At 38.1% G+C, this 27,666-nt stretch overlaps 1 protein-coding gene and 1 long non-coding RNA gene across 5 annotated transcripts in view; one reads left to right on the top strand and one right to left on the bottom strand.

Moving 5' to 3' along the window:
- PAK3 (p21 (RAC1) activated kinase 3) overlaps positions 1-27,666 on the top strand; it is a 287,181-nt gene that overhangs the window by 120,549 nt on the left and 138,966 nt on the right. The gene's annotated exons all lie outside the window — the stretch shown is intronic.
- Positions 320-15,513, bottom strand: LOC116531863. Its single transcript, XR_004260627.1, has 4 exons — positions 15,439-15,513; positions 9,242-9,248; positions 947-958; positions 320-329 (listed from the first exon to the last, which is right to left on the bottom strand). It is a non-coding gene; the product is annotated as an uncharacterized LOC116531863 (long non-coding RNA).

Genomic DNA, 27,666 nt, shown 5'->3' with positions numbered 1-27,666 from the left:
CAGATGGCTGTAGGTGTGCAGCCGTATTTTTGGGTTCTCTATTCTCTATTCTGTTCCATTGGTCTGTGTGTCTGTTTTTATACCATGCAGTTTTGGTTACTATAGCCTTATAGTATAGTTTGAAGTAAGGTAATGTGATGCCTCTGGCTTCATCCTTTTACTTAGGATTCCTTTGGATATTTGGGCTTTTTTTTTTGTTGTTGTTGTTCCATATGAATTTTAGAATATATTTTTCTAATTCTGTGAAAAATGACATTGATAGTTTGATAGGAAGAGTGTTGACTCTGTAGGTTGCTTTAAGCAGTATGGCTATTTTAATGACATTGATTCTTCCAGTATATGAGCATGGAATGTTATTCTATTTGTGTCACCTATGATTTGTTTCAGCAGAGTTTTATAGTTTTCTTTGTAGAGATCTTTCACCTACTTGTTTAAGTATATTCCTAAATATTTATTTTTGTGTGTGGCTATTGTAAGTATGACTATGTTCTTGATTTGGCTCTCAGTATGGATGTTACTGGTGTATAGAAATGCTATTGATTTTTGTACATTGATTTTCTATCCTTAATCTTTAGTGAAGCTTTTTATTCGTTCCAGGGGGCTTTTGGTGGAGTCTTTAAGGTTTTCTAGGTATAGAATTATGAAGGTATAGAATTGTCCATGAAGAGAGGTAGTTTGACTTATTTTTCTATTTGGATGCCTTTTATTTCTTTCTCTTGCCTAATTGCTCTGGCCAGGATTTCCAGTACTATGCTGAATAGGACTGGTGAGAGTGAACATCTTTGTTTTCTTTCAGTTCTCAGGGGGAATGCTTCCAGCCTTCGTCCATTTAGTATGATGTTGGCTATGGGTTTGTCATAGTTGGCTCTTATTATTTTGAGGTATGTTTCTTTGAAGCCTAGTTTGTTGTGGGTTTTTTTATCATGAAGGGATATTGGATTTTTACCAAACACTTTATCTGTGACTATTAAGATGATCACATGTTTTTTGTTTTTCATTCTGTTCATGTGATGAATCACATTTATTGATTTATGTCAAATCAACTTTGCATGCCAGGAATGTAACCTATTTAAGTGTGGTGAATTATCTTTTTGATGTGCTGCTGGATTCAGTTTGCTAGTATTTTGTTGGAGATTTTTGTGTCTATGTTCATCAGGGATATTGATCTGTAGTTTTCTTTTTTGTTGTTCTGTCTTTGCCAGGTTTGAGTATCAGGGTGATGTTCGCTTTGTAGAATGAGTTAGGGAGGAGCCTCTCCTCTTCAATTTTTTGAAATATTTTCAGTAGAATTAGTATCAGCCTTTTGGCTATCTGGTGGAATTTGGCTGAGAATCTATTTGGTCAGGGGCTCTTTTTGGTTTATAGGTTTTGAATTGCTGATTCAGTTTCTCAACTTAATCTTTTCAGGGTTTCAATTTCTTCCTGACTCAATCTTGGAAGATTGTGCATTGCCAGGAATTTATCAATTTAATCTACATTTTCTAGTTTGTGTGCACAGAGGTGTTCATAGTCATCTCTGAGGATCTTTTGTATTTCTGTGGAATCAGTTGTAATGTCACCTTTGTCATTTCTAATCATACTCATTTGAATCTTTTTCTTTCTTAATCTAGCCAGCAGTGTATTTACCTTGTTTATTTTTTCAAATAATGAACTTTTGTGTTCGTTTATTCCTTGTATGGATTTTTGTGTCATAATTTCATTCAACTCTGCTCTGATTTTAGTTATTTTTTTCCTTCTGCTAGGTTTGAGCTTAGTTTGTTTTTGTTTTTCTAGTTCCTCTAGGTGTGATTTAGGATCATTAATTTGAGATCTTTCTAACTTTTTGAGGTAATTGTTTAGCACTATAAACATTCCTCTTAACTCTGCTTTTGCTGCATCCCAGAGATTTTGGTATGTTGTGTCTCTGTTTTCATTTACTTCAAAGAATCTTTTGATTTCTCCCTTAATTTTATTGTTTACTTCAAAATCACTCAGAAGCAAGTTATTTAATTTTCATGTAATTATGTGGTTTTGAGAGATTTTGGCATTGATTTCTATATTTATTCCGCTGTGGTCTGTAAGCATGGTTGGTTGATTTAGATTTTTAAAAAATTTATTGGCACTTGCTATGGCAAAGCATGTGCTCTATCTTGGAGCATATTCCATGTGCAGATAAGAAGAATATATATTTTGTGGTTGATGAATTGTTATTGGTAGTCCTTATTGACAAAATATTAAAATGAAAAACAAGATAAGGGTGGCCACTATTACCACTTACTATTCAACACTGTGATGTCCTAACTAATGCAATAAGTATTGTGGAGTATTCTGTAAATGTCTATTAGGTCCAATATGTCAAGTGTTGAATTTAAGTCCAGAATTTGTTAGTATTCTACCTTGATGATCTGTCTAATGCTGTCAGTGGGGTGATAAAGTGCCCCACTGTTATTGTGTGGCCATCTAAATTGAGTAGATAATTTTTAAACACCAACAATAACAATAGTTGTACTGTAATAATGCTGCCACTTAATGAGTGTATATTTTGTACCGTCTCATTCAATTCTTTTAACAATCCTGTGAGATATGTACTATTAACTTGTCTATCTAACATAGAGAAAATTGAAGCTGAGAAAGGTTAAATAACTTGCTCAGTGTCTCGTAAGTAGTATTTTTAAGTTTCTGTTGCTATTGCGAATGATATTTATTTTCCTATCATGTACCCTAATAAGTTGTTGCTGATGTGTAGCAAAGGTACTGATGTTTGTAGCCTGATATTTCATCTAAACACCCTCCAGGACTTACATATTTGTTCTAATATTTTATCCATTGACTACCTCAGATTTTTATATAGCCATATTGTTTGTGAGTAACAGCAATTTTGTCTCTTGCTTTCTAATCCTTATTCTCTTATTTTTAAATTGGTTAGGATATTATCCTAACTTATTGCATTGGTTGGGATATCACAGTGTTGAATAGTATGTGGTAATAGTGGCCATCTTTATCTTGTTTCTCATTTTAATACTTTGTTAATAAGAGCTACCAATAATAATTCATATTTATTGAGTGCTTTATATTGCCCAAACTCTTGTAAGTGCCTTTATATATTTTACATCATTTAATCCTTGCAACAATACTATGAGGAATGTACTATTATTTTTCTCATCTTTTGGGCATGAGAAAAGTGAAGCTCAGAAAGACTAAATAATTTTCCAAGATCACACATCTTGGATACAATGGAACAAAGACCTCAACTTAGGCAGTCTGACTCCAAAGATTGTGCTCATAGTCAAAATTAGCTCCTCATAATTTTCGCGAAGTTTGTTGAGGAAGCTCTCTTCTAATCTTTATTGGCTACAGATTTTTAACATGGATGGGCATAAAATTTTGCCAAATTTTTTTCAACATCTGTTGAGATGATTATATGATTTGTCTATTTAGTTTGTAACTATAGTTAATTACTTGAATACATTTGCTAATGTCGGAGTATGCATACATTCCTGGATAAACTCTACTTGGTTGTAGTGCATCATTTTAATGAACTGCTAGATTCTATTTTCTCTAGAATTTTTATATTTATATTAATAAGTAAGATTAATCTATAAATTTCTTTTTCTTTTGTGTTCTGTCTTATTTGGGTGAGCAGTCCATCTTGTTGTACCCTCTGGAACCATTTCAGTAAAAAGAAAGTAGTCTGTGATTTGAAGGTTTGGAATTACTCAGCCATAAAATGTTTATACTTTCAATTTGTTCTATTTTTTTTCTATGATTTTCTATTTTGTATTGGGTATATTTTAGTAATTTTATTTTTCTAAAAATTTTCTCGTTGAAACATATTAGTTTAAAATTTTATGTATTATTCTTTTATTTTTAATATTACCTTGGTACCTATATTTGTGATCATATTTGGCTTCCTAATGATATTATTTTCACCTTCTTCATTTTTTCATATTAGTACTTAATGAAAGCTTGACTTTAAAAACAATTCTGTTTTATTGATCAACTATAATTTATTTGTTTTCTATTTAACTGTTTTCTGTTTTTATCTTAATCGCTCCCCTCCAATTTCCATGGGCTTATTTTATTTTTATTTTAGTTTTTGAGACAGGGTCTGGCTCTTGCCCAGGCTGGAGTGCAGTGGTGCAGTAATGGCTCACTGCAACCTTTGTCTCCTGGGCTCAAGCTATCCTCCCACGTCAGCCACTGAGTAGCTGAGATCACAGGCGTGTGCCACCATACTGGCTAATTTTTGTATATTTTTTGGTAGAGATGGGTTTTTGCCATGTTGCCCGGACTAGTCTTGAACTCCTGGGTTCAAGCAATCTGCCTGCCTCAGCTTCCCAAAGTACTGGGATTACAGACGTGAGCCACTGTGCCCAACCCATGGGTTTATTTTACTGTGCTGCTTTTTAAATATAACTCCTGGACTTGATAGCTTAGTTCATTTACTTTTAATTTATTTTTAATTTCTAATATATGAATTTAAGGCCATGTTTTTCTCTAAATATTGCTTTAGCTGCATCAAAAAGACTTGGATATATACTTCACTCATCATCTTTGATTTCTAAAGCATTTGCAATATCACCTTAAGTTCATCTTTAATTCAAGAGTTATCTAAAAATGTGTTTATGTTTTTAATTTATAGATACATGTTGTGTTGGGTTTGTGTGATGGGAGTGGGGTAGTTGGTTATTGCTTTACTGCTGATTTTTAATTACATTTGAGTCCTGCATGGCTGATTTCTGAGCCTGTATTCTCAATCAATACAAATGGTAATAGTCTGTCCCAGTGTGTGCCTCTGTCTGTTTTCCAATCTAGAGGCAGTATGATTTTTTTTTTTTTTTATATTCAGCACCACCTGGGTGTGAGCATTTAAGGATATGAGAAATGAGACCTAATATCAGTTCCCAGGAGTCAGTTGGTCCACTTAGAGACATGTAGTCCCTTTCTTGCAGACGCCTCTTCGCGATTGGAAAGAAGGTATTGGCCTTATGAGCCCTTTTTGTCAGTCAGGACACATCATTTTGACTCACCTAATCCTACTGGTTTGTAGCTACCCTTAGGTTTCTGGATAGTTGGTTATGGGCGTATCTCATAGGTTGTGTGGCACTGAGGAAGCAGAATATTCAAAATTCTGTCCTGGAGAAAAAAACAATCCATCTGTTCATGGAGGCTAAGAGTTCTGGTTAATTTTTCTTCTAGTTAACTCCACTGCCTTCTTGCTCTACAAACCCGCTGTGTTTCTAACAAAGGGGATGATTTATATATTACCTTGTATGGTACCATATATTCAGATATTCTTAAGAAGATAAAAACAAAACAAAATACATATTTGTTTTGCTTAGCTGTCTAGATGAATGCTTCATGTCACTTGGTGCCTCATCTGTAAAAACAGTCTCATTGCCTAGTGACACAGGTCTGTATCTCATATATCAGAACACGGGCCTCCTTCAGACTGCTTTCATGGTCTCTATCTCCTCCCACTGCTACTGGCAATCCCTTTATTGCCACCTCACACATACATCCCGAGAAGAGTGTGGTTTAATGTGAATAGTGTTGCTCCCACCAAGTGGACTCCAGCACACTGTTTCCTTTTTGTGACACATCCATTGTTTTTCATGTTCTTACTTCCTTGTTGACCCTTAATTGGGCTCTTTTGCAGACTGAGACCGACTGCCTTTTTCTTTTTGTCTTCTGTATCATTAATGATAGTGCACAATAAAGTGCTACCTAACATTGTGTTCTGCTAACATTTCTGCCAGATAGCCGTATGCATTGCATTAGATTATCTATTAGTTCTTTCTTTTTTGTGGTCAATTTTTCTACCCATTCAAGCCACTAAAAAATGATTGTGTACTATATGGGTACAAGGTAACCCTGAAACAAACAAACAAAAACAGACCTTCAGCTGAGATTCCAGGGTAGGGTCGTTGCATCAAACCACAGCTGTTGTGAAGCTCCCTATCTTAATACAGCTGAATTTGGTCATTTATATGGACGAAGCAGGTTAGTCTTGAACTGTGTATGTGTCCAGTGAGGTTACTTGTACGCTGTGATTTCAAAAAGCTCTGGTCATGTGTCTAGGCCAGGGCATGCCTGAAAGAGAGACATGATACTTTTCTAAGGCTGAATCACATTTTCTGTAGAAAAAATATTTGCAGTTCCTTTGCAGCTGGGAAATTTTTGCAGCTCAAGATGAAGTGGGGTCAGGGGGAGAAGGCTTCTTTGCTTCTTTGACTGCAAGAGTATCTGAAACTAAGGGTAAGGCCTTTGTGTACTTGTAGTCATCATTATACTTCATGAATACCTCTTTCAAATGAATCATATTAATAGATCTCTTAGAGCTGGAAGGGATTTTGAGGCTACCTGATGTAGTTCCCTTCCTTCAGCTGGGAATGACATTTCTTTAATCACTATTTTATAGGTGAGGCAACTGAGGTCCATAAAAACAATGCCATTCTGTAGTCTCAGGTTCACCTGAAAACATTACATTTGACTCTGCCACTGTTAATACTTAGCCTGCCTTTTCATAGTCTGTCTTGGTCACTGCTTTGATCTGATGATGCTCTCCAAAGAGCCCAATCAGGTATGCTGTGCCCCTGGTAGGGAGAATTTTCAATCCCGACTCCCATAACTGAGGGCAGATCTGACACACTCCTGTTTGCCTATAGAGAATTGTTGTATTCCTTAATTAATCGATACTTTCCTGAGCTGCATGTTGTTCTTTCACATGCAGCCTGTCATTTTTCCAACACTTTGATGTATTTAAATATTATTTCCAATGATATTTCACAGCACACATGTATTTATCAGGTATTGGACTCTAGAATTTGTATAAGCTGCCCCATCTAATGGGACAGTCTATTCCATGCTTATACCATTCAGCTAGATGCTAAAACTGTTTGGAGAATTTTCACATACACCATTGACAAGACTAGTTCAGTGAGGCTATATTTGGTCTTCGGAAACAAAGAACTGGATTCAAACCTCTTCTCCACTATGAAACAGTGACCACGTAAGTAGCTGTATTACCTAGGAAATGTCACTTTAAGCATTCTGTGCCTCAATTTCCTTATCTTTAATGGAATATTAGTAATATATATATATATATATAATGAGTTTGTTGTGAGGATAGAGAAAATGCACCTGTGGAATTTAGTTCACATAATGACTACCACATGGAAGGATTTAATACAGTATTATTATTGTTATCCTCCTCCTCATCATCATCTCTCTGTTTCAGATTTCTTATAAGGTTCTTAAATAAAATGATGTAAACTATATGGCAGTTTCTCATCTCTAGTAGAATCTCAAAAATAGCAACTCTTATGAGTATAGTTATTAAAGTACTGGAAATATTAAATGAAGCTGTCGCATTTCTAGAACATGGCTTATTTGGTCACATAGGTGGTTTATCTTGAACAGATAGTACTGTTCAAATTTTCTAATTCAAGTCCACATGTTCTGGCCAGAGAGTAGAGTGGTAAACATCATAGAATCCTTTAGAAATGGATCCTCTCTGAGTTTTTTCATTACTTTCTCAGTTTTCTAAATACAGGACTAAAACACACTCCCAGAGAAAAATTTCTTTTGAGTGTAGAATTGTGATAAATTATGTTACCAAGGTAGCTAACTAACAGATACACATAATTTTCAAGGCAAGATTTCTAGATGTTCTCTGATTACTTGGTCTCAATTATCCTTTGATGTCAGCAACCATCTGTTCACCCTTTCTCATACATAATTACCCAGCCAAACTTGTACAGTGTCCTGGAAATTTCAAGGGGTTAGGATTAAGAAAGACCTTGATTCTATTCCAGTCTCCACTACTTCCTACCTTTATTTCCTTGTTCAGGTCTCCTAATGCCTCTGAATGTCAGTCTCCATATCTATAAGATTGTTATAAAGGTCATTTCCCAATCACTTATCCAAAAGCCTTGGGGCCAAATAAGTTTTATAATTCAAGTTTTGTGGGTTTTTAATTTTAAAAATACTGCATGTTGTATAACACCTTCAGTGGGACAGAACCCAGTAATCAATCACATCAATATATCTGCAACAAAGCCTATGAATAGTTACACTGAGAGAGCCTCTTGTCAATTCACAACAAGTTTTGTCACCATGTAAGTTTTAGCAACAAACTTATGAAAAACTGTTTGGTCTTCAAAGCTTTCTAGAGTTTGTAATTATTGATGATTGACTGAAAACTAGTATTTGATCACGTGAGGTTGTTCTATGAATTACATGAAATGTATTATGTGTCTCAGGGGTCCTGCTAAAAGTGAACTGATAGTCTACACATCTGGGTATGTGAAGACCCCCATATGTTTATTTGCTTGAGATAATCTGCAGAAGGCAAAAGGTTTTATGCAGAGGAGGGCTGTGTCAGAAACTGGTTTTGTAGGGATGGAAGGGCAATCTGATAGGACATGATTGTGTTTGTTCTCCAGAGACAGGAACCAAGTTTGAAAGTCTGAGCTAGGGTGGTGGGAGTGAGTTGTTGGGGAGATGTTGCTGAGAAAGAAACTGAAGATGTTTTTCTCACAGGAGCCTCACTGAGATACAGGTTAGAAGCAATGTTGTTTCAGTGTCCAGGTGACAAAAGGATAGCACAGAACTGAAAGGAGCATTCCTACCCTTTCAGGTGGTCCCATTGGTGGCTTCAGACAAAGCTACCAGAAGAGAGGGCACCATCATTTAGGCCCCTCAGGGATGTATACCTGGGAGCACTTCAGAATCCATGCTCCTTCACAGTCCAGAGGTACCAGTACCATCAGTAGCTGGACTGGGTTGGAGGGGTACCACTATCTTTCATTAGAAATACAAGCTCTGTCCAGTACAAATGGACACATAACATACCAAAACTTATGGAATGCGGGTGATAGTAGCAAGTGCCTACATCAAAAAAGGTTTTAAATAAATAACATAAGATTATACTTCAGAGAAATAGAAAAAAAGAATAAACTAGGCCCAAAGTTGGTAGAAGGAAAGAAATAATAAAGATCAGCACAGATACAATTAAATGGAGAGTAGAAAGGAGATAGAAAAGATCAATGAAAGTAGGAGTGGTTTTTGAAAATGTATATAAAATTGGCAAATGTTTAGCTAGACTACAACAAAGGAGAGAAGACTGAAAATCAGAAATGAAAGAGAACACATTGTAGCTGATAACTACATAAAAACAAATGATCATAAGAACCTACAATGAACAATTATATGCCAATAAATTGGATAACCTAGAAAAAATGGATAAATTACTAGATACATACAAACTACAAATGTTAAATCATGAACGAATAGAAAATCTGAACAGACTAATGGTGAATAAGAAATAAATAGTCCCACAACAAGGAAACGCTCAGGGTCTGACGCCTTCACTGCTGAATTCCACCAATATTTAAAGAACTAATACCAATTCTTCTGAAACTCTTCCAAAAAATCTAAGAAGAGGGACTACTTCCAAACTCATTTTATGAGGCCAGAATTACCCTGATACCAAAAACTGGCAAAGACACAACAATAAAAAACTAACTACAGGTCAATATATCTGATGAACATAGATGTAAAAATCTTCAACAAAATTCTAGGAAACTAAATTTAACAGCACATTAAAAAGAACATTCGTTATAATCAAAAAGGATTTATCTCTGAGATGCTAGAATGGTTCAACATACACAAATTAACAAACGTGATGCACAATTGGTGAGAATAAAGAATGAAGGACAAAAATTTCAATAGACACAGAAAAAGCATTTGAGAAAATTCAACATTCTTTCATGGTAAAAACTCTAAATTAGGTTTAGAAGGTAATATGATTTGAATATTTGTCCCCTCCAAGCCTCATGTTGAAATGTGATTCCTAGTGTTAGAGGTGTGGGCCTGTTGGGAGGTGATTGGATCATGGGGGATGATCCCTTATGAATGGCTTAGCCCAAATCCTTTGGTGATAAGTAAGTTCTTGCTCAGTTAGTTCATGTGAGATCTGGTTATTTGAGTCTGAGACCACTTCCCTTTCTCTCTTGTTCTCACTCTTGCCTGTTCCCCATTCATCTTCTGCCATGATTATAAGCTTCCTGAAGCCTTCACCCATAAGCTGTTCAGATGTTGGTGCCATGCTTGTACAGCCTGCAGAACCATGAACTGATAAACCTCTTTTCTTTATAAATTACCCGGCCGCAGGTATTCCTTTATAGCGATACAAAAACAGCTTAATACAGAAATTTGATATTGAGGAGTTGCTATAAAGATACCTGAAAATGTGGAAGCAGATTTGGAACTGGGTAACAGATAGAGATGGAAAAAGTGAAGGTTGCAGAAGAAGACAGAAAGGTTAGGGAAATTTCGGAACTTCTTAGAGATTGGTTAAATGGTTGTGACCAAAATGCTGATAGAGATGTGGATAGTGAAGTCCAGGCTGTTGAGGTCTCAGGTGTAAATGAGGAAGTTATTGGGAACTGGACTAAGAATCATTTGTGTATGCCCTAGCAAAGAATTTGGCTGAATTGTGTCCATGCCCTAGGGGTCTGGTGTGTTTGAACCTAAGAGTGATGGCTTCAGGTATCTGGTGAAAGGAATTTCTAATCAGCAAAGTGTTTATGAGATGGCCAAGCAGCTTATAGCATCCTACAATCAGAAACAGGAGCAATGAAATGACTTAAAGTTGGAACTCATATTTAAAAGGGAAGCAGAGCAAAAAAAAAAAAAAAAATTGGAAAACTTGCAGCCTAGCCATGTCACAAAGAAGGAAAAAGTGTTTTCAGGAGTGGGATTCAAGCAGTCTGTAGAGCAATTTAGATTATCATGACTAAAAGGGAGCCAAGTGTCAATGTCTAAGATAATGGGGAAAAGGCCTTGAAGGCATTTCAGAAGTCTGTAGGACAGCTCCTCCCATCATAGGCCCAGAGTCCTAAGAGTAAAGAATGGCTTCATGGGCCAGGCCCAGGGAGCCAATGCCCTGTGACACCTCAGGAGGCTGTTGCTTGCATCCCTGCTGCTCTAGCTCCAGCTGTGTCTCAGAGGGTCGTAGGTACAGCTCAGACCACTGCTTCAGAGGGCACAAGCTGTAAGCCTTGTCAGCTTCTATGTGACATTAAATCTCCATGGAAAAAAAAGTGCAAGAGTGAAGGAGGCTTGGTGATTTCCACCTAGGTTTCAGAGGATGTGTCGGAAAAACTGAGTGTCCAAGCAAAAGCCTGCTACAGGAGCGGATTCCCCAACAGGGAGCCTCTACTATGGCAGCATCAAGAGGAAATGTGAGGTTGGAGCCCCCACACAGAGTCCCTACCAGGCACTGCCTGGGGGAGCTGTGGGAAGGGGGCTGCTGCCCTCCAGACACAGTAATAGTTGAGCCACCTGCAACTTGTATCCTCAGCCTAGAAAAGCCATAAACACTGGACTCCAATCCATCAGAGAAGCTACGTAGTCTACATCTAGCAAAGCCGCAGAGATGGAACTGCCCAAAACCTTGGGAGCCCATCTCTCATATGAGTGTGCCCTGGATGTGGGACATGGAGTCAAGAGAGATTATTTTGGTGCTTTAAGATTTAATGACTGTTCTTCTGGGTTTAGACTTGCATGGGATCTATTGCCCTTTCCTTTTAGCCAATTTCTCCCTTTTGGAATGAGAATGTCTGGCCAATACCTATGCGAACATTGTATCTTGGGAGTAAATAAGTTGATTTTTATCTTACAGGCTCATAGGTGGAAGGAACTCATCTCCAGATGAGACTTTGGACTTTGGACTTGGGACATTTGAATTAATGCTGGAGTGTGTTAAGACTTTGGAGGACTATTGCAAAGGCATGATTATATTTTGAAATGTGAGAAAGATGTGAGATTTGAGGGGCCAGGGGCAGAATGATATGGTTTGGATATTTGTCTCCTCCAAATCTCATGTTGAAATGTGATTCCAATGTTGGAGGTTGGACCTGTTGGGAGGTGATTGAATCACAGGGATAATCCTTCATTAATGGCTTAGCACCATACTCTTGGAGAAAAGTGAATTCTTGCACAATTAGTACACATAAGATCTGGTTGTTTAAAAGAGCTTGGGTCTCCCCCACTTGCTCTCTTATTCCCAGCTCTTGTGATATGATGTATCTGCTTCCCCTTTGCCTTCTGCCATTATTGTAAGTTTCCTGAAGCCTCACCAAGAGCAGTTGCTGGTACCATATTTCCTGCCCAGCCTGTAGAACTGTGAGCCAAAATAAACCTCTTTTCTTTATGAATTACCCAGTCTTAGATATTTCTTGATAGTAACACAAATAGACTAATACAGAAGGAATGTATTCAACACAATGAAGGCCACGTATGACAAACTCACAGCTAACATCATACTCAGTAGTGAAAAGTTGACAGCTCTTTGTTTACAATAAAGAATAAGGCAAGGATGCCCACTCTTCTTACTTCTACTTAAACTAGTACTGGAATTCCTAGCTAAAGTGATTAGGCAAGAGAAAGAAATAAAAGGCATCCCATTCAGAAAGAAATAAGTTTAAATGGTTTCTGTTTGCAAATGACATAATCTTATATATAGAAAAATCCCAGAAACCCTACCAAAAAAACTGTTGGAAATTATAAATTCAGTAAGGTTGCAAAAATTAGTAGTGTTACTCTACACTAATAATGAACTATCACCCCCCAATCAAGAAAACAGTTTCAATTATAATAGCATTAAAAAACAAATAAGATACACTATTTAGGAATGAAGACCAAGGAGGTAAGAGATCTCTACACTGAAAACCATAAAATATTGATGAAAGAAATTGAAGAAGACTCAAATAAATGGCAAGATGTTCTATATACATGGATGGGAAAAACTAATATTGTTAAAATGTACATAGTACCCAAAGCAATCCACAGATTCAATACAATTCCTATCAAAATTTCAATGAAAATTTCTAACAGAAATAGAAACAACAATCCTAACATTTGTGTGGAGGCACAAAAGAGCCCAAATGGCCAAAGAAATTTCGAGTGAAAAGAACAAAGCTGGAGGCAATACAATATCTGTCTTCAAAATATATCACATAGCCCTATTAATCAAAACAGCATGGTACTGGCATAAAAACAGATACATAGACCAATGGAACAGAATGAAGAGCCAAGCAATAGGCCCACACATTTAAGGTAAATTTATTTTTGACAAAGATGTCAAGACCACACAACGGGGAAGAACAGTCTCCTTAATAAATGGTGCTGGCAAAACTGGATATCCACAGGCAGAAGAATAATATTACAAGCTTCACTCATAATATATACAAACAGCAAGTCAAAATGGATTAAAGACTTAAATATAAGACTTGAAACTAGTAAAACTACTAGTAAAACTAGTAGAAGAAAATATAGGGAAAAAGCTCTGTGATATTTATCTGGGTGATTATATTTTAGCTATGACCCCAGAAGCACAGGAAACTGAAGCAAAATTAGACAAATGGGATTACATCAAGCTAAAAGTTTCTGCATAGCAAGGGAGATGACACGTTGAAGAGACACCCTGTGGAATGGGATAAAATATTTGAAAACCATACGTCTGATGAGCGATTAATATCCAAAATATATAAGAAACTCAAACAACTGAATAGCAAGAAAACAAATAACCCAATTAAAAAATGGAAACAGGACCTGAATTGAATTGACATTTCTCAAAACAAGACATGCAAATAGCCAACAAGTATATGAAAAAAGCTCAACATCACTAATCAACAGGAAAATACAAATTAAAACCACAATGCGATATCACCTCACACTTGTTAGAATGGCTATTATCAAAAATATGGAAGATAACAAGTATTGGTGAGGATGTGAAGAAAGGGAAGCCTATGTACAGGCACACCTTCTTATATTGCATTTTGTTTAATTGTGCTTTGGAGACATTGTAATTTTTTATTTTTTACAAATTGAAGGTTTGTGGCAACCCTGCATCCATGAAGTCATTCGGCATCATTTTCCAACAGCATCTGCTGACTTCATGTCTCTGCACCACACATTGGTAATTCTCCCAATATTTCAAACTTTGTCATTATTCTTATATCTATTATATTGATCTCTGATGAGTGATCTTTGATATTACTATTGTAATTGTTTTGAGGCACCATGAACTATGCCCATCTAAGATGGGAAACATAATCAAGAAATGTTGTGTGTGTTCTGACAGCTCCTCCCATCTTTCCCTGTCTCCCTCTCCTACAGCCTCCCTATTTTCTGAGACACAATATTGAAATTAGGCCAGTTAATAACCCCACAATGATCTCTAAGCATTCAAGTGAAAGGAAGAGCCACATGTCTCTCCCTTGAAATAAAAAAAAAAGACTAGAAATGATTAAGCTTAGTGAGAAAGGCATATTGAAAGCCAAGATAGACCTAAGCTAGGCCTCTTGTACCAGTTATCCAAGTTATGAATGCAACGGAAAAGTTCCTGAGGGAAATTAAAGGTGCTACTCAACTGAACACATGAATGGTAAGAAAGCAAACCAGATTTATTGCTAATATGGGTAAAGTTTGAGTGATCTAGATAAAAGACTAAACCAGCTACAACATTTCCCTTAGTCAAAGCCTAATCTGGAGCAAGTCCTAACTGTCTTTAATTGTATGAGGGCTGAGAGAGGTTAGTAAAATGCAGAAAATTTGAAGCTAGCAGTGATTAGTGCATGAGGTTTAAGGAAAAACATCATCTCCATAATATTAAACTGCAAGGTGAAACAGCAAGTGCTGAAGGAGAAGCTGCAGCAAGTTACCCAAAAGATCTAACTAGGATCATTGATGAAGGTGGCTACACTAAACAATGGATTTTCAATATAACAAAACAGCTTTCTATTGGGAGAAGATGCCATCTAAGACTTTCATAGCTAAAGAAGTCAGTGTCTGCCTTCAAAGATTCAAAGGATAGGCTGAGTCTTGTTAGAGGCTAATGCAGCCAATGACTTTAAGTTGAAGTTCATGTTCATTTGCCATTCGGAAAATCCTTGGGCTCTTAAGAATTATGCTAAATCTACTCTGCTTATGCTCTATAAATAAAACAACAAAGCCTGGATGACAGCATATCTGTTTACTGCATGATTTACTGAATATTTTAAGCCCGTTGTTGAGATCCACTGCTGAGAAAATGATTCCTTTCAACATATTACTGCTTGCTGACAATGCACCTGGTCGCTCAAATGTTCTGATGGAGATGTACAAGGAGATTAATGTTGTTTTCATGCCCGCTAACACAACATCTATTCTGCAGCTCATGAATCAATAAGAAATTTTGACTTCAAGTCTTATTGTTTAAGAAATACATTTCATAAGGTTATAACTGCCATGGATAGTAATTTCTTCTGATCAGTCTGGACAAAGTAAATTGAAAACCTTCTGGAAAATATTCAACATGCCATTAAGAACATTTGTGATTCATGAGATGATGTCAAAATATCAGTATTAACAGGATTTTGGAAGAAATTGATTCCAATCCTCTTGGATGACTTTGAGGGGTTTACAATTTCAGCAGAGAGAGTCACTGCAGATGTGTTAGAAATAGCAAGAGAACTAGAATTAGAAATAGAACCTGAAAATGTGAATGAATTGCTTCAATCTCATGATAAAACTTAAACAGATGAGGAATTGCTTCTTTTGGATGAGCAAAGAAAGTGGTTTCTCAAGATGGCAAGTACTCCTGGTGAAGATGCTGTGAAGATTGTTGAAATAATAAAGTATTTGGGATATTACAAAATTTAGTTGATAAAGCATCATCAGGGTTTGAGATCGTTGACTTCAATTTTAAAAGAGTTCTGCTATGGGTAAAATGCTATCAGACAGCATCTCATGCTACAGATAAATCTTTCACAAAAGGAAGAGCCCATTGACATGGCAAACCTCACTGTTACCTTATTGTAAGAAACTGCCATAGCCACTCCAATCTGCAGTAACCACCACCCTGATCATTCAGCAACCCTCAACATGCAGGTAGGACCCTCCATCAGCTAAAAGATTATGAGTCACCGAAGGTTCAGATGATTGTTAGCATTGTTTTTAGCAATAAAGTATTCTTAAATTAAGCTATGTATGTTGTTCTTTAGATATTATGCTATTGCACACTTAATAGACTATAGTATTATGCAAATGTAACACTGAGAATCTAAAACATTTGTATGAATCACTTCATTGCAATATTTGCTTTAATCGAAGTGGCCTGGAACCAAACCATCAATATCTCCAAAGTATGCCTTTACACTGTTGGTAGGAATGTAAATTTGTATAACTATTATGAGAAACAGTATGGAGGTTCCACAAAAAGAACTAGAACCACTATATGATCCAACAATCCCAGTACTGGGTATATATTTAAAGGAAATGAAATAAATATGTTGAGGAGATAGCTGCATTCCCATTATATGCAGCATTATTCACAGTAGTCAATATATGAAATTAACTTACATGTCCATCAATAAATGATTGGATAAAGAAAATGTTATACACACACACACACACACACACACGCACACACACACACACACACACTCTCTATGGAATACCATACCATTCAGCCTTAAAAGGAAGGTATTCCTGTCATTTTTGACAATATGGATGAACCTGGAGGATGTTATATTAAAGGAAAGTTGCCAGAAACAGAAAGACAAATGCTACATGATCTCACTTATGTGGAATCTTAAAAAGTTGCTTAACTCTGAAGCAGAAAGTAGAATGGTGCTTACCAGGACCTGGGGAGGAGGGGCAAGGACTGGGGAGATGCTGGTCAAAGGGTATAAAATTTCAGTTAGATAGGAGGAATAAATTCAAGAGATCTACTGAATAATATGGTGACTGTAGTTAATAAAAATGTATTGTATTCTTGAAAATTGCTGGCCAGGCACAGTGGCTTATGCCTGTAATCCCAGCACTTTGGGAATCCAAGACGGGTGGATCACTTCAGCGTTCAAACTCTTGAGCCTAGGAGTTCAAGACTAACCTGGGAAACATGGCGAAACCCCGTCTCTAAAAAAAAAAAAAAAAAAAAAAAAAAAAAAAAAAAAAAAAAATTTGCCAGCTGTGGTGGCACATGCCTATACTCCTATCTACAGGCAGAAGTGGGAGGATCGCTTGAAGTTGGGAGGTTGAGACTTCAGTGAGCTGTGATTGCACCACTGCACTCCAAACTGGGTGACAGATTGACACCCTGTCACAGGGTCTCAATAGCAAGAGAACTAGAATTAGAAATGGAGCCTGAAAATGTGACTGAATTTGAAGGAAAAAGAAGAAAGAAAATTGCTAAGAGAGCAGATTTTTAACTGTTCCTATTAAAAAATGATGAGCATATGAGGTAATGCATATGTTAATTAGGTCAGTTTAACCTATCTACAATGTATATGTGTTTCAAAACATCATGTTGTACAGAATATATGCAATTATTTATCAATTAAATGATAAATATATTTTAAAGACAAAAAATAAGTAAACAGGGAATCACAATGAAAACTACAAAGAAAAGAAAATGAAAAAAAATGAAAGTTCCTTAAGAAGAAAAAGGCTTTTGGCTGTCGTGGTCCCCTCTGGATCCCCAGTAACTGAGCAACTGCTTGTGACTAAGAAACGTTTGTTGACTGAATTTGTTGGCAGTTGACATTCATGAAGAGAGTGGAAGTGGAAGAATAACATGAAAGGACAACTATTAGAAATAACTGGGTAGAACTTAAGGGGGACTGAGACCCTCTATTACACAGGTGGTGATACAAGTCAGTGAAATTTGAGTTATTAAAGTACATGTCATTTCATTTGTAATCAAGGTGAGGTATGCCCTGTGGAAACTTGAGGCCTAACACTTTATAAAGTTTCAAAATATCTTCTGTAGGGTTCTAAGTATTAGATAGCTAAGCGTCATATTGACCCCAAGTGGGTCTTGGAAAGTTTCTAATTATAAAGAAGACCTTTGGGGTGCGGTGAGGGTGGACAAACAAGTGCTTATTCTGGCAAGTTCTCATTGGGCTTAGTTGCTCCATTTCATCTTTGTGATGTTACTTGGAAAGAAAAACGAGGAAATAGTAATTGGTTGGGGGAAAACAGGAAAAAGGAAATAGATTTCTGTTGTTCTTCACTGTGCTGAAAAAAACCAGCTTTATCTAAGTTATCGCTATTAAGGTGAATTCATTTGCACCCATGCGCTAGCTAAGCATGGGGAAACGCAAGTTATATATGTCAACTATCTAGAATTTTTTCTGACATATGATAAACATTGAGTAATGTTTTTTAAATTGATGATACACTCCTGTATATTTTTCTTCCCCTTCCTTGATCCCTGATTGTGAGCACTTAAAGGTAAGGAGAATGGATATAGTTCCTTGTTTCTTCTATGTCTAGCATGCTTCCTGACACATAATAGGCGATCAAAAATAAAAGGTTGTTCATTTCATGAAACATGATGATTAGGATATGGATTATTATATACATATTAATGCCACAGAAATATTTAAAATAAATTACTCTCTCCCAAGCTGATTTAATAAAATCTCATATGAACACTAATAATTTGCTTGGCTAATAGTTTTTTTTCCCCATTTATTTATTTTATTGCATTTTAGGTTTGGGGGTACATGTGAAGAACATGCAAGATTGTTGCATAGGTACACACGTGGCAGTGTGATTTGCTGCCTTCCTCCCCATCACCTACATCTGGCATCTATCCCCTTGCTATCTCTCCCCAGCTCCCCACCCCCCACCGTCCCTCCCCTATTTCCCCCCAACTGACCCCAGTGTGTAGTGCTCCCCTCCCTGTGTCCATGTGTTCTCATTGTTCAACACCCGCCTATGAGTGAGAAAATGCAGTGTTTGATCTTCTGCTCTTCTGTCAGTTTGCTGAGAATGATGGTTTCCAGGTTCATCCATGTCCCTACAAAGGAAACAAACTCATCATTTTTGATGGCTGCATCATATTCCATGGTGTATATATGCCACATTTTCCCTGTCCAGTCTATCATCGATGGGCATTTGGGTTGGTTCCAGGTCTTTGCTATTGTAAACAGTGCTGCAATGAACATTAGTGTGCATGTGTTCTTATAGCAGAACGATTTATAATCCTTTGGATATATACCCAGTAATGGGATTGCTGGGTCAAATGGAATTTCTATTTCTAGGTCCTTGAGGAATCGCCACACTGTCTTCCACAATGGTTGAACTAATTTACACTCCCATCAACAGTGTAAAAGTGTTCCTATTTCTCCACATCCTCTCCAGCATCTGTTGTCTCCAGATTTTTTAATGATCGCCGTTCTAACTGGCATGAGATGGTATCTCAATGTTGTTTTGATTTGCATTTCTCTGATGACCAGTGATGATGAGCATTTTTTCATATGTTTGTTGGCCTCATGTATGTTTTCTTTTGTAAAGTATCTGTTCATATCCTTTGCCCACTTTTGAATGGGCTTGTTTGTTTTTTTCTTGTAAATCTGTTTTAGTTCTTTGTAAATTCTGGATATCAGCCCTTTGTCAGATGGGTAAACTGCAAAAATTTTTTCCCATTCTGTTGCTTGCCGATTCACTCTAATGACTGTTTCTTTTGCTGTGCAGAAGCCGTGGAGTTTGATTAGGTCCCGTTTGTCTATGTTGGCTTTTGTTGTCAATGCTTTTGGTGTTTTGGTCATGAAGTCCTTGCCTATGCCTATGTCCTGAATGGTTTTGCCTAGATTTTCTTCTTGGGTTTTTATGGTGTTAGGTCTTATGATTAAGTCTTTAATCCATCTGGAGTTAATTTTAGTGTAAGGTGTCAGGAAGGAGTCCAGTTTCTGCTTTCTGCACATGGCTAGCCAGTTTTCCCAACGCCATTTATTAAACAGGGAATCCTTTCCCCATTGCTTGTTTTTGTTAGGTTTGTCAAAGATCAGATGGTTGTAGATATGCTGTGTTGCGTCTGAGACCTCTGTTCTGTTCCATTGGTCTATATCTCTGTTTTGGTACCAGTACCATGCTGTTTTGATTACTGTAGCCTTGTAGTATAGTTGGAAGTCCGCTAGTGTGATGCCTCCCACTTTGTTCTTTTTGCTTAGAATTGACTTGGCTATGCGGGCTCTCTTTTGGTTCCATATGAAGTTTAAGGTGGTTTTTTCCAGTTCTGTGAAGAAGGTCATTGGTAGCTTGATGGGGATAGCATTGAATCTGTAAATTACTTTGGGAAGTATGGCCATTTTCACGATATTGATTCTTCCTAACCATGAACATGGAATGTTTCTCCATCTGTTTGTGTCCTCTCTTATTTCGTTGAGCAGTGGCTTGTAGTTTTCCTTGAAGAGGTCCTTTACGTTCTTTGTTAGTGGTATTCCTAGGTATTTTGTTCTCTTTGTGGCAATTGTGAATGGAAGTTTGTTCTCGATTTGGCTTTCTTTAAGTCTGTTATTGGTGTGTAGGAATGCATGTGATTTTTACACATTGATTTTGTATCCTGAGACTTTGCTGAAGTTGTTTATCAGTTTTAGGAGATTTGGGGCTGAGACGATGGGGTCTTCTAGATATACAATCCTGTCGTCTGCAAATAGAGACAATTTGACTTCCTCCTTTCCTATTTGAATAACCTTTATTTCTTTTTCTTGCCTGATTGCTCTGGCTAGAACTTCTAGTACTATATTGGATAGGAGTGGTGAGAGGGGACGTCTGTCTGGTGCCACATTTCAAGGGGAATGCTTCAAGGTTTGCCCATTGAGTATGATATTGGCTGTTGGTTTGTCATAAATAGATTTTATTGTTTTGAGATACGTTCTGTCAATACCTAGCTTATTGAGGGTTTTTAGCATAAAGGGCTGTTGAATTTTGTCAAAGACCTTCTCTGCATCAATTGAATAATCACCTGGTTTTTGTCTTTGGTTCTGTTTATATGGTGAATTACGTTTATAGACTTGCATATATAGAACCAGCCTTGCATCCCCGGGATGAAGCCTGCTTGATCATGGTGGATAAGCTTTTTGATGTGCTGTTGCAATCGGCTTGTCAGTATTTTATTGAAGATTTTTGCATCTATGTTCATCATGGATATTGGCCTGAAGTTTTCTTTTCTTGTTGAGTCTCTGCTGGGTTTTGGAATCAGGATGATGTTGGTCTCATAAAATGTTTTGGGAAGAATTCCCTCTTTTTGTATTGTTTGCAATAGTTTCAGAAGGAATGGTACCAGCTCCTCTTTGTATGTCTGGTAGAATTCGGCTGTGAACCCGTCTGGACCTGGGCTTTTTTTGGGTGGTAAACTCTTAATTGCTGCCTCAACTTCAGACTTTGTTATGGTTCTGTTCAGGGTTTTGGCTTCTTCCTGGTTTAGGCTTGGCAGGAGGCCAAGGAATTTATCCATTTCTTCCAGGTTTACTAGTTTATGTGCATAGAGTTGTTTGTAATAATCTCTGATGATGGTTTGAATTTCTGTGGAATCTGTGGTGATATCCCCTTTATCATTTTTTATTGCATCAATTTGGTTATTCTCTCTTTTCTTTTTTATTAATCTGGCTAGTGGTCTATTTTGTTGATCTTTTCAAAAAACCAGCTCCTGGATTTATTGATTTTTGAAGGGTTTTTTGTGTCTCTATCTCCTTCAGTTCTGCTCTGATCTTAGCTATTTCTTGTCTTCTGCTAGACTTTGAGTTTTTTTTATCTTGCTCCTCTAGCTCTTTCAGTTTTGATGATAGGGTGTCAATTTTTGATCTCTCCTTGCTTCTCATGTGGGCACTTATTGCTATATATTTTCCTCTAGAGACTGCTTTAAATGTGTCCCAGAGATTCCGGTATGTTGTGTCTTCATTCTCGTTGCTTTCGAAGAACATCTTTATTTCTGCCTTCATTTCATTGTTTATCCAGTCAACTTTCAAGAGCAAGTTGTTCAGTTTCCATCAAGCTGTGCAGTCCTGGGTTAGTTTTTGAATTCTGAGTTCTATCTTGATTGCACTGTGGTCTGAGAAACTGTTTGTTATGATTTACGTTCTTTTGCATTTGCTGAGGAGTGATTTACTCCCAATTATGTGGTCAATTTTAGAGTACGTGTGATGTGGTGCTGAGAAGAATGTATATTCTGTGGATTTGGGGTGGAGAGTTCTGTAAATGTCTATTAGGTTTGCTTGGTCCAGGTCTGAGTTCAAGTCCTGGATATTCTTGCTAATTTTCTGTCTGGTTGATCTGTCTAATATTGACAATGGGGTGTTAAAGTCTCCCACTATAATTGTGTGGGAGTCTAAGTCTCTTTGTAAGTCATTAAGAACTTGCCTTATGTATCTGGGTGCTCCTGTATTGGGTGCGTATATATTTAGGGTAGTTAGCACTTCTTGTTGCAATTATCCTTTTACCATTATGTAATGTCCTTGTCTCTTTTGATCTTTGTTGCTTTAAAGTCTAATTTATCAGAGATGAGAATTGCAACTCCTGCTTTTTTTTGCTCTCCATTTGCTTGGTAAATCTTCCTCCATCCCTTTATTTTGAGCCTTTTTGTATCCTTGCATGTGAGATAGATTTCCTGGATACAGCACACCGATGGGTTTTGGCTTTTTATCAATTTGCCAGTCTGTGTCTTTTGATTGGGGCATTTAGTCCATTTACATTTAGGGTTAATATTGTTATGTGTGAATTTGATACTGCCATTTTGGTACTAGCTGGCTGTTTTGCCCATTGGTTGATGCAGATTCTTCATTGTGTTGATTCTCTTTACCATTTGGCATGTTTTTGGAGTGGCTGGTACTAGTTGTTCCTTTATATGTGTAGAGCCTCTTTCAGGAGCTCTTGTAAAGCTGGCCTGGTGGTGATGAAATCTCTGAGTACTTGCATGTTCACCAAGAATTTTATTTTTCCTTTACTTATAAATCTTAGTTTGGCTGGATTGGAGATTCTGGGTTGAAAGTTCTTTACTTTAAGGATGTTGAATATTGGCCCCCGCTCTCTTCTGGCTTGTAGGGTTTCTGCTGAGAGATCTGCTGTGAGTCTGATGGGCTTCCCTTTGTGGGTAACTCGACCTTTCTCTCTGGCTGCCCTTAGTATTTTCTCCTTCATTTCAACCCTGGTGAATCTGACGATTATGTGCCTTGGGGTTGCTCTTCTTGACGAATATCTTTGTCGTGTTCTCTGTATTTCCTGGACTTGAATGTTTGCCTGCCTTCCTAGGTTGGGGAATTTTTCCTGGATAATATCCTGAAGAGTATTTTCCAGCTTGGATTCATTCTCTTCGTCGCCTTCAGGTACGCCTATCAAACGTAGATTAGGTCTTTTCACATAGTCCCACATTTCTTGGAAACTTTGTTCATTCCTTTTTACCCTTTTTTCTCTATTCTTGCCTTCCCGTTTTCTTTCATTGAGTTGATCTTCAACATCTGATATCCTCTCTTCTGCTTGGTCAATTCGGCTGTTGATACTTGTGCATGCTTCGCGAAGTTCTCATTTTGTGTTTTTCAGCTCCATCTATTCACTTATATTCCTTTCTATTTTGTCCATTCTTGTTAGCATTTCGTCAAATCTTTTTTCAAGGTTCTTAGTTTCTTTGCATTGGGTTAGAACATGTTCTTTTAGTTCACAGAAGTTTCTTACTACCCACATTCTGCAGTCTGATTCTGTCATTTCATCACACTCGTTCTCCATCCAACCTTGTTCCCTTGCTGGTGAGGAGTTGTGATCCCTTTTAGGAGTAGAGGTGTTCTGGTTTCGGGTGTTTTCATCCTTTTTGCACTGGTTTCTTCCCATCTTTATGGATTTACCCACCTGTCCTCTTTGTAGTTGTTGGCTTTCAGATTGGGTCTTTGAGTGGACGTTGTGTTTGTTGATGATGAGGTTATTTCTGTTTCTTGGTTTTCCTTCTGACAGTCTGGTCCCTCTGCTGTAGGTCTGCTGAGGTCCACTCCAGGCCCTGCTTTCCTGGGGATCACCTGCAGCAGCTGCTGAACAGTAAGGGTTGTTACCAGTTTTCTTCTTCTGCTATCTTTGTGCCAGAAGGATACCCACCAAGTGTCAATCTGATCTCTCCTTTATGAGGTGGCTCTTTTGATATACAGGGGTCAGGGAGCTGCTTGAGGAGACGGTCTCTTTTTTATAGGAGCTCAAATGGTGAGCTGTGAGCTCCGTTGTTCATTCAGAGCTGCTGGGCAGGTACATTTAGGTCTGCTGCAGCAGAACTCACAAACCGCTTTTTGTTCCCAGGTGCTCTGTCCCAGGGATTTAGGGCTTTATGAGTTTCCGTTATGCTGCTGCCTTCTTTTTTTTTTCCTTCAGAGCTGCCCTGCCCAGCAAGGAGGCAGCCTAGTCACTGTCTGCCTATAGAGGCTTTGCTGAGCTGCTGTGGGCTCCGCCCAGCTGCCAAGTGAACTTCCCTGCAGTCCTGTTTATATGGGTGTAGTTAGAACTGCCTTGGCAATGGTGGCCCCCCTCTGTTGAGGCGCAGCCTTTCTGCAGTGGCGGGTTGCCTTGGCAACGGTGGGCTGCCTCAGCAATGACGGGCTGCCTCAGCATTGGCTGACTACCTCCGTAGTGGTGGGCTTCCTCGGTAATGGCGGAAGCCCCTCCCCCACAGAGCTGGACCATCCTGGGTTCAGCTGCACTTGCTGTGAAACTCTCAATCCAGAGAGTTTCTGATTGCTGTTCTTTTGTGGGGGTGGGACCAGCCGAGCCTGATCGCCTCATTCCCTGCCTCAGAGCCTTTTTTCTTTTTTTTTAAGTTGGTGTTCCAGTCGCCTGTTGAAGAGGTACCGGGGTCTGTGTTTTTTCCCGTGCGGCGACTCACTGAGCTGGCTTAAACAGCGGCACTGAGATTTGTGGCACTTTTTTTGCCCTGAAATCTACTGTCCTGGTTCCCTGCTCAGTCCCCTTTTTAAACAGACGAATGGGTGACTTCCCGTGGCTCCAATCGCCAGTCAAAAGGGCACCCGGACCGGTGTATTTTGTACGGAGAACCGCTGCTCTGGGGCGCCGACAAAGCAGCCGCGTGGGGCAAAGCAGCGGTGCCGGCTGGCACAGCCGCACTGGCAAAAACAGCTGCACTGGCGACCTGTGGAGCTCCTCCGCCTGGGAATTGCCTAGTCTGTGGGCAATAAAAATGCAGCATCCACTCACCCTCTGTGCTTTCTCTGGGAGCTGCAATCCTGAGCTATTCCTAAATGGCCATCTTGGATCGTATCCCCGGCTAATAGTTTTTTGTTGTTAAATGCAAAAGGTAAGTTTATTCTGCCCTATGTCTAGGATTATTACAAAACTGAGTTGGCTGGATCCAAATGAATGTGGTTTCCTGTTTGTTTTTCTTGTCATGGTTATTTACCCTTTTTCCCCATAAATCAGAATACCGTACAGAAAGTATTTTTCTTCATAAGATTTGGTGTACCGTGGCTACTGATTTCACTTGGATCATATTTCCTAAGTAATCCCTTACCTCATTCTGGTTGATGGATATTTTTAATAAGGGCTTCATGACTTGCTGCTCTCCTAAATTGGTTTATTCATTTGTCTGCAAGTTGACTTTAAAAAGGCTCCACTTGAGGAGGCTCAAATCATTATTCATTCCATATCCTCTCTCACTTATGACAAGACTGGATTTTGGTCCCTTACTCTATTCCCAGTTTTATTCATATGAACCCTCTCTATTCTTTAACCTCTTCTTTAAGTGGAACATTTCCTCCTTTCCTTTGCCACCTGAAATATGCTCTAAACATTTGAACTGATGAATCATATTCTTGTTTGTGTCCTTCCTTCGTCCTCTATTTTCATCTCAGCTATTTCATGGCCTCTTTGATCTACTGCTGCAAATAAGGCATTGTCTCTGGATGATTCATTTTGAACGGTGCCGGTCTATGCTCTTGACAGTAAGCAAGGGAGAGATTCTCCACTCAGGCAGTACCTACCTACAATTGCTCTGTTTTCCCCACTGGATGAACAAACTCTTTTCTTTCTACAGCATATCTTTCACTTGGTTCACAAATTCTGTATGCCTCCTGATGCTTGGCAGAGTGATAGGCATTGAAGAGAAAGTGATCATGACCTTGCCAGAAAGCACTGACCTTATTTATTTAATTTATGGACAGTCAACTATTTCAACCATGCTATGGATAAAGGCAGCTTCAAAATTATTTTTATCTTTTTTTTTGCAGATTTACTCATCCTGATTAATCATACATTAAAACTTACTATGCATTTCTTGGGGTATAGAATTCAACAACTCTATAATGTGCTGGAGAATGGACTGGTTGGTCCATTCAAATGTGTTCATGAAATATCCACATTGGGCCATACAATGTTTGCCCTATTTTTCTTGCACACATATTTCTATTGCTTCCTGTATTAGATATCTTTGTAGGCAACTGGAGGGCAAGGGCCAGGTCTATTTGACTTGATTTGTAGGGAAACTAGGTCAGAACCACATCACTCTTATGTGAACAGGTTATATATTCAACAGGTTACTGATTTACTGGATTTAATGAATTTTCTTTTCTTTGTGCTTTCTAAGGAAAGTAGTAACTGTTAAACGAAATAAAATAAGCACAGGCTATAAACGTTTAGCCATAATTGTGAGGAGGCTTTAAATATGGGTTGCTTATCTTCTGTGCTTATTGATTTTCATATTCGACACTCAGCTCGAGCTATGCATTTGATATTGTTGACTCCTCTAGATTGATACTTCGGGTCCTGCTTCCTTTGCTGTGATGTGGATGGATGGCACTGTTTTGTTTTCTTCTAGTTAAGCAGAGTAACTGATAAGTTCTGGTGTTAAGGTTGTCGATGGTTCACAACCAGGGAAGTTTTAAACTACATTGTCTGACAGGTGAGTCATTCAGCCTCCAAGCCTTTCTATAATACATTATTATTTCTAATATGAAAACTTTGAAACTATCCCTTCTCCATCTCAGGGGAATGTGTGGGGTTTTATGTTTTGTTTTTGTGCCTTCCTTTTTTGTGTGTGATTTGGTACAGTAAATTATTTGAAAAATGACTACCCATTTTTATAGGTGCTTTACAAATGGCCTACTGAGTAAATGGACTAGTCCATGTCTCTGTGCTGATATAGAAACAGCCTTGGGCTCTCAGCTCTCAAAATGGGCCAGGGAGAGAATCTCCTTAGATATCAATGTGCTTTATTTTTTTTTAGTGCAGGCGGGTTTTCCAAATGAGGTTGGAAAGCATCAAACTTATTGTAAAGTACTGAGTTGGTTTTAGATGTCATTTTATTTTATTTATTTTGAGACAGTCTCACTGTGTCTTCCAGACTGGAGTGCAGTGGTGCGATCTCAGCTCACTGCAACCTCCACCTCCCAGGTTCCAGCAATTCTCCTGCCTCAGCCTCCCAAGTAGCTAAGAGTACAGGTGCCCGCCACAACGCCCGGCTACTTTTTGTATTTTTATTAGAGGCGAGGTTTCACCACATTGGCCAGGATGGTCTTGAACTCCTGACCTTGAGATCAGACTGCCTCAGCCTCCCAAAATACTGGGATTACAAGCATAAGCCACCGTGCCTGGCTTAGATGCCATTTTAAAAACAAGATTGTTTAAACATGACACCATTTTTTTATGATTATTAATTACATATTTTTTATTATACTTTAAGTTCTGGGGTGCATGTGCAGATCTTGCAGGACTGTTACATAGTTATACACATACCATGGTGGTTTGCTGTTTCCATCCCCCCATCACCTACATTAGGTATTTCACTTAATGTTATCCCTCCCCAACCACCCCACCCCCTTGTATTACTCCCCTAGCCCCCCACCCCCAACAGACCCCAGTGTATGATAT

The sequence above is a fragment of the Sapajus apella genome, unplaced genomic scaffold, assembly GCF_009761245.1.
Source record: "Sapajus apella isolate SASKATOON/1434 unplaced genomic scaffold, GSC_monkey_1.0 scaffold73, whole genome shotgun sequence".
Lineage (NCBI taxonomy): Eukaryota > Metazoa > Chordata > Mammalia > Primates > Cebidae > Sapajus > Sapajus apella.
Note: the sequence above shows the minus strand (reverse complement) of the source record. Positions and strands in the feature narration are given on the sequence as shown.